Below are 8,034 nucleotides of genomic sequence, written 5' to 3'. Positions count from 1 at the left end.
TCCATCCCCAACTGGATAACTCTCCTATAAGATAGTAGAGACGGCAGAAATGTCAAGAAAGAATTTAGAGTTTTACTTCTAAAAAGAATTAATGATCTCCAGGCGGTGGTGGTCCACACCTTTAATCACAGTACTCAGGAGGCAGAGTCAGGCGGATCTCTGTGAGTTCGAGGCCAGCCTGGGCTACCAAGCGAGTTCCAGGAGAGGCGCAAAGCTACACAGAGAAACCCTGTCTCGAAAAACCAAAAAACAAAAAAAAAAAAAAAAAAAAAAAAAAAAAAAGAAAGAAAGAAGAAAGAAAGAAAGAATTAATGATCACATAGAAGGCTCAAACAGATGCATGCCTGACAGAACTGTATCCAAGACCTAGACTAGACAGTGCCTAAAATAAGTGACACTTTAAAATGGAGGAGAAAATCTAAAATATGGGTAGGTGAGTGAGTCAAGGAGACTAAAACACTGAATGAAAGAACCAAACAGAAAAACTAGAAGTGAAAGAGATGGTCAACCAAATAAAAAGCACATCACAAAGTATCATGGAATGGGAGAAGAAGTGGAGATAATAATACAAACCACACACACACACACACACACACACAAGAAGAAGAAGAAGAAAAGATACACGAACAGTATTTCTAAGAAGTCTGGGATATATTCATGAGGTCAAATCTGAGCATTCACGGCACAGAAGAAGGAGCAGAGATAAAACCAATTGTAACAAACAGACTATTTAATAAAATTATAGTGTAAAACATTCCAAATTTAGAGAATGAAGTAGACATCCAAACACAAGAGTCATTAAGAGTTCCATAATAGACACAACAGAGAAGACATTCTCATGACACATGAGGCGTGGTGGCGCAAGCCTTTGATCCCAGCACTCAAGAGGCAGAGGCACATGGATCTCTGTGAGTTTGAGGCCAGCCTGGTCTACACAGTGAGTTTCCTGGTTTACACAGTGAGTTTCAGGAGAAATCCTGTCTTGGAAAAACAAAACAAAATAAAACAACAACAAAACCAAAGCAAAGAAATAATACTAAAAGCAGCATGAGAAAAATATTAATTCACATACAAAGGCGGATATTAGAATTACCCCAGGCATTTTCACCACCAACCAATCACAAAGGCTGGAAGAGCATGGAATGGAATATTTCAAGCTCGGATACCAAACAATTGTGAATCAAGAATGCTCTACCCTACAAAGCTATCTTTCGAAATAGATGCAGAAAACCGGGTGTTTTTAAGACAACCACAAATTTAGACAAATCATGACAATCAAGCCAGCATTACAGAAAATTCTTTTTTTTTTTTTTGCTTTTCAATAATGTATTTTAAATATTTCCTTCGCATTTAATCCAGGTACGATGAATTCAACATTTACAGGGAATTAAACAGCACTTTATAACAAACACACTGGCTCTCTTCCTTATTTTGTACTCTACAGAAAATTCTTAATGGAATACTATAGAGGGAGGAAGATGAAAGATAACCTCTTTTATGAGAATGCATGAAGGTGTGCACTCAAGAAAGGAACAAAACCAGGCAGTGGTGGCGCACGCCTTTAATCCCAGCACTCAGGAGGCATAGGCAGGTGGATCTTTGAGTTTGAGGCCACTCTGGTCTACAGAGTGAATTCCAGGACAGCCAGGGCTGTCTCAAAAAACCACCACCACCATCACCACCACCACCACCAACAACAACAACAACAGGAACAAAAAAACCCAAGTAGTCCCAGGAAGGACATAACTACATATAACAGCAAAACCACAAACTCTCAAAACTATTATTGCAGGAAAAGCAATGCACACAATCCAACAAAACCTGAACATTACTAGCAAATTTATAGGAAATAGCAAAACATTTTTATAATCTTAAATGTAAATAGCCTTCACTCACCCCCAAAAGACTCTGAGGGACTGGATTAGACAAGAACCAACTCTATGCTGTTTCCAAGAAACACATTTAGCTAGCAGCTAGCAAACATGGCCCAGAGTCCTATCAAAGGATGAACACTAACCATTGACTGGAAGTCATACACAAGCATGCATAGTTAACCTTTTATCTAACAAAGCAGACTTCCAACAGTAGTCTTCTGACTGCCACATATGTGCCATGGCATGTAAGCTGCCCTTAAATCTCTCACCATAAATGCATATCGGAATTTTTGTTTTGTAATTTTTTTCCAAGACTGGGTTTCTCTGTGTAGCCCTGCCTGTCCTGGAGCTTGCTTTGTAGATCAGGCTGGCCTTGAACTCACAGAGATCTGCCTGTTGCTGCCTCCTGAGTGCTGGGAATAAAGGTGTGTGCCACCATGCCCAGCAACCCATCTTTTTTATTCCACTGTCCCTCCCCTAAAATCTTAACAGAGTCTCAGCTGGTACCTTCGAACATTTTGGTGACTGTGAAAGCTTCCTACTAGCATAGCTCTATTTCTAGCTCATCTCTGTGTAGGGTGTGTTTTGACTTTAATGATAGTGGATGGTAATTTCATATTTCAAAAGCCTTTCTTAACCTGGCATGGTGGCACACGCCTCTAATACCAGCATTTGGGAGGGAGACGCAGGAGGATAGGTACACAGGGCTATCCCTGGCTATGAAGCTAGTTTAAGGCCAGCCTCAGTGCTATGAAACCATGTCTCAAACAACAAACAAACAAAACCCCTTTTCTTTAAAGGCTGATGGGATGACAATCCAGGGTTAAAGCTTTATCAGGTAGGACTTAAAAGAAATATTTATTTTATGTGCATTTATTTGTACCTCAGGGTGTCTGTACCCATGTACATAGAGAAGGCCCCAGAGGTCAGAAGAGGTAAAGGATCCCCTGGAACTGGAGTTACAGATGGCTGTGGGCTGCCATGTGGGTGCTGGGAACTGAATCCAGGTCCTCTGGAAGAACAAGTGCTCTTAACACCTTTTTAAAAAATGTTTATCTATTTTATGTATATGAGTGATCTGACTTGTCTTCAAGCATACCAGAAGAGGGAATCAGATCCTATTACAGATAGTTGTGAGCCACCATGTGGTTGCTGGGAATTGAACTCAGAACATCTGGAAGAGCAACCAGTGCTCTTAACCCCTGAGCCATCTCTTGTGGTGGCTCACCAAGGTTTCCTAGTGAGAACTTACTCAGGGTCAGAAACTCTGAGCTTGCTTTACCCTGCAGAGCTGCATAATGGGATGATTTGGCCAGGGCATGGTTACTAGGTGTTTGGAAGGGTCTACACTTGGCTGTATGGTGTGCTTTGATCTTGCAAAGGGGAGTCTTTTGCCTCTCCTTTTGGCATTGTATAAAAAGCCCTTTGAATAAAGCTCTGGGTGGCAAGGTATTGATCCAGGGCCATCCCGAAGCTATCATGTGTCTTTGACTTTCTTATCGTCTCCTTCTATCTTTCTATGTAATATTTCCTCATTCCTCTCTCCTCCTGGATGGCTTTCATTCATCTTCGTACTTCTGCACTTTTAATGCTTATCATGGTATCCTACAGAGAAGGTCATCAAGTGGACTTGAGTGTTTTGGTAATTTTGGATAATTTTCTAAAAAGAAATCGCTAGGGGAAGGACATGAAGGCTACAAGGATGGAAATCTCCTTTTTAGCTGTGTTTAATTTGAGCAAGGAGGTTTAAGCTTGTTCTACTTGCAATCCTTTTTAGCTTGAGAAAATTTTACATGACTCCAGGTTTTTGGGGATATAAAACAGGTGTACAGATGATGATTAATCATGAAGACATTTATTTTCAAGCAATTTGTTTACATTCTGTACTTCCTTAAAAAAGAAAACTTGCATATGAATGAGATGTTATGCGCCTCTTTATTTTTACATAAAGAATTATATCTTAAGGCTGAGATGGCTCAGGGGGAAAAGGTGCTTACTGCCAGGCATGGAGAAGGGCGGAACCAATTCCTGCAAGTTGTCCTCTGTCTTCCACTAGTGCCTTCACCACACAACTACATAAATTAAGAATCAAGAATTAAATTTTGGTGGAATATTTGATGCTGCATGATGTAGAACATCTTCAACATTTTTCAGTTGAATGATATTTTCATTTTATAATCAATCACTGTTGAGAATGTCACTTAGTGTTTTATGGCAGTGAAGAGACACCACGACCATGACAACTCTTATAAAGGAAAGCATTTAACTGGGGCTGGCTTACAGTTTCAGAGGTTTAGTTCATTCTCATCATGGTAGGGAGCATGGAGGCATGCACGCAGACATGGTGCTGGAGAAGCAGCTGAGAGTTCCCGATCCACAGGGCAGAAGGGATGGAGAGAGCCACTGGGCTTGGCTTGGGGTTCTAAAACCTCAAAACCTACCCCCAGTGACATACTTCCTCCAAGCCATACCTCCTAAACCTTCGTGTCCCCTTCCCTGCCCCCACCATTTTTCAAGACAGGGTTTCTCTGTATAATAGTCCTAGCTGTCCTGGATCTCGCTCTGTAGGCCACACTGGCTTCAAACTCACAGTGATCTGCCTGCCTCTGCCTCCCAAGTGCTGGGATTAAAGGAGTGCACCACCACTGCCACCCAGCTTCCTTCTAAACCTTCTAACCAGTGCCACTTCCCTGATGACTCAGCATTCAAATATATGAGCCAGTGGGGGCCATTCTTATTCAAACCACCACAGTAACTAGGCATCCATGTGTAGCACAAAACCACAAAGGTATGTTTAAGGTCATTTCAGAAATCATTAGAAAATCTGCCCTAGCCCCAAGCCAAAATTCATTAACATTTTCTTTTTCTTTTTCTTTTTTTTTTTTTTTTTTGATACAGGGTTTCTCTGTGTAGCCTTGGCTGTCCTGGAACTTCCTCTGTAGGCCTTGAACTCATGCCTATGGGGAGAAGTCCCACAGAACTATACCTGGTTTGGCACCTAGTTTTGATCTGCCTTTTGTGATTGTACCTTCTGTTTGAAGTCTTATCTGAGAGTTTTCCTAGGGGATCAAAGCCTATGTAAACTTAAGTTTAAGAACAACCCAGAACACTGTGGTATTCTTTGCTGAGAATTTGCATTTGGCAATGTCCCTCTGGGGGGCCTAGATAAGAAGCTTTGGTATACAGAATTGACGTGCTAAAGGTGTGATTTGTATAAAAATAAAAGGGCCCTTTGCTAAACTTTGGTGGACTAGTCCAGAGAGAGGAATCCCCCTGCAGCTGGGAAAGGCTAAAGATTCATCTTCCAGGTGCCTCAGTCTCTTGATTCCACAGACCCATGAGAACCCGTACCCACACCAGACATATAACACCTGCTGTCTCCCGAGTGCCGGGATTAAAGGAGTGCACCACCACTACCCATCTACAAAGAGCAATTTTTAAAATCAGGTATTTAGGGGCTGGAGAGTTGGCTCAGTGATTAAGAACCCTGGCTGCTCTTCCAGAGAGGACCCTGGTTCAATTTCCAGCATCCACATGGCAGCTCACAACTGTCAGTGAGTCCTGGTCCAGGCGATCTGATGGTGTATCTGTGGGCATCAGGCACAGACATGCATACAGAGGAAACACCCATACACATTAAACAATAAAATAATTAAGAAAATAAAATTAGGTATCCTAGGGGTGCGGATATGACTCATTGGGTGAAGTGCAAACATTAGGACCTGAGTTCAGATCCCTAGAACCCACATTAAAGCTAGCCTGTTTACGACCCCAGAGTTGGGGGACAGAGACAGGTGGATTCTCAGAGTGCACTGGCCACCCAGATGAGCTGAACTAGTGAGCTCTTGGTTGAGTAAGATTGACCTGTCCTTTCTTATTATTATTGGGAGTGGTGTGTGCCATGGTGTAGTCATGTGGAGGCCAGAGGGCAATGTAATGGACTTGGTCTTCTTCCAGTGTCAGATGGATTCTGGGGAGGAATTTACGTAATCAGGCTTGTATAGCTAGAGCCTTTACCAGTCCCTAGGGGATGTGGGGACTGTGTCAAGATAGAATCGTGGAGGAGAAAACTGTGGAGGCTAAGGACAAGGGATGTGAATACTGGTTCTGCTATGTTAATTTTGTGGATCTTGGAAAAATCAGTTAACCAAGGCCTCGGTTGACCCAATCTGAAAACAGTACTTTATTTAAGTGGCAGGCTGGGGGTAAAGCTCAGTGGTAGAGTGCTCCCCTAGTCTGCCCATCACTGTGAAAAAAAAATTTTTAAGTTAGATAATATGTACAAAAATATTTGAAAGCATTACCTAAGCATACTAATACCATTTCCAATAGTTCCCACCATAAAGGAAGGTAAAGTAAGAGGTGTTAAAATTCAGAAAGCCGTGCTCGCTTCGGCAGCACATATACTAAAAATTGGAACGATACAGAGAAGATTAGCATGGCCCCTGCGCAAGGATGACACGCAAATTCGTGAAGGGTTCCATATTTAAAAAAAAAAAAAATTCAGAAAGCCACTACTGAAGGTTAAGTTTCAATATTTCTGCAGTCTTCATGCCCAACCCTCCAACTCATTATGTAGACCAGGCTGGTCTTGAACGTAGCCATCTACCTGCCTCTGCAGTACTGGACTGAAAGTGCATGCCGTGTGTACCAGCACACCTGGCCACCCTGCGTTTTGTTAAATAAACCCTCCCCTTCCCCAAGTCCTATTTGTGGACTGAAATGTGTATATTTTTTTTTCCTATGAGAAGGGAAACCTTGGACAGATTTTTTAAAAAAATTCACGAGTTAAAAATATCTGAAGGCAACAGAAAAGTTACTAATCATAACCTTAAGGTAGACTATTTTGGTACTAGTTCTATATATAAGAATAGTCATGTTGCCAGTTTCTATAAACTAAACATTTGTTATTTACTTTTCTGTTGGTATAATTAGGAAGGATTTCAAGTTTTGCATGAAAGCATTTTAGGAACAGTGTCAAAGGTCTTTCCTAATAGCTTGGAGAGGCACCACTCAGATGAGAAGGTTGCCAAGCAGGGCGTTTGCTTTTAACATTCTTTACCCTCCCCCATGGCATCCAGTGACCTCACTTTAATTGTGAAGAGCAGGAGCCTCTACTGCTCTTGGGCTTCCATGCTAAGGGATGACTTTCCAGATTGATTGCCCGTGGGCACATCTTTCCTGAGCTTTTTTCCTTTGGTCTACAAGCTTTAGACATCCCACTTGCTAACACTTAAGATTTAGAGACCTCACACAAAAACAAAACGTTATGGTTTTGATAACAAAAAGGGAGAATACGATTATCTCAATGGTGGACCTGCGTTCCTACAGGCAGTAAGCTGCTAAAGCTGAGCAGCTGCTCCCCTGAAGAGCATGGATGGGTACTCTGGTTTCCACATCGCCTAACATTCCCATTGTCTTCTACCAGGCCAGTCTCATTCATTCGCGTTATTTGTCAAGCCTCCGTAGACATCTGAGTCTGCAAACACTATCCAGACGTTGGCTGTCTCTCATCAAAGCTTACTTTGTTCTGCCCCAAGTCCCTCATCAGATTTTAAAGCAACAGCTAGGTAATCTGATCAAGTACGTGTACTTTTACATGTGCTTTCTGGAGATAGCATCTCAACAGAAAGAGACGACTATGCAGGTGGATATTACAAGCATCACGGGATTCCGATCAGGACTGCGAGTGTCCACTCTAATTTACTCTAGCTATAGTAGCCATACCACACAGTTCTCTGACGGACCAAGGCAATTGTGTCCCTTGTAGAACAATGGACCCTGGACTACGTGTGAGACCTACTTAAGCAGCAATGTGCAGATCACCTAAAAGACGAAAAAGTGCTACGAGCTTCTGACTTGGCGTTTCCTCGGAGGCTCCGGGGTAGCTGGGTCTGACCACATTTCCCCTCACCTGTTTTCGGGGTTGCTTTTAAGCTAGGGAGTCGCGCCCAAGGAGCGCGCGCATCTAGCATGAGCTCATCTCTCGGGGGCGTTTCCAGAAGGCCAGGCCTGGCTGCATGCGCCTGGCGCAAAGGGCCCCATGCTAGCAGCGGCCCCCCGCGATGGTCGGGCGCGGCTGCCCAGAGGCGCTGCCTCTCTGGAAGCTTTGTTCCCATTTGAGCGACTGAGGGTTCAACCCCAGCCACGGCGGCCCTAA

At 42.9% G+C, this 8,034-nt stretch overlaps 1 non-coding gene across 1 annotated transcript; it reads left to right on the top strand.

Moving 5' to 3' along the window:
- Positions 1–6,256: 6,256 nt before the first annotated feature.
- Positions 6,257–6,364, top strand: LOC114710738. The gene has a single exon (XR_003737091.1). It is a non-coding gene; the product is annotated as a U6 spliceosomal RNA (small nuclear RNA).
- The last annotated feature ends 1,670 nt before the right edge of the window (positions 6,365–8,034 follow it).

This window comes from Peromyscus leucopus, chromosome 12 (genome assembly GCF_004664715.2).
Source record: "Peromyscus leucopus breed LL Stock chromosome 12, UCI_PerLeu_2.1, whole genome shotgun sequence".
NCBI lineage: Eukaryota > Metazoa > Chordata > Mammalia > Rodentia > Cricetidae > Peromyscus > Peromyscus leucopus.
This window is presented reverse-complemented; position numbering and strand designations above follow the sequence as displayed.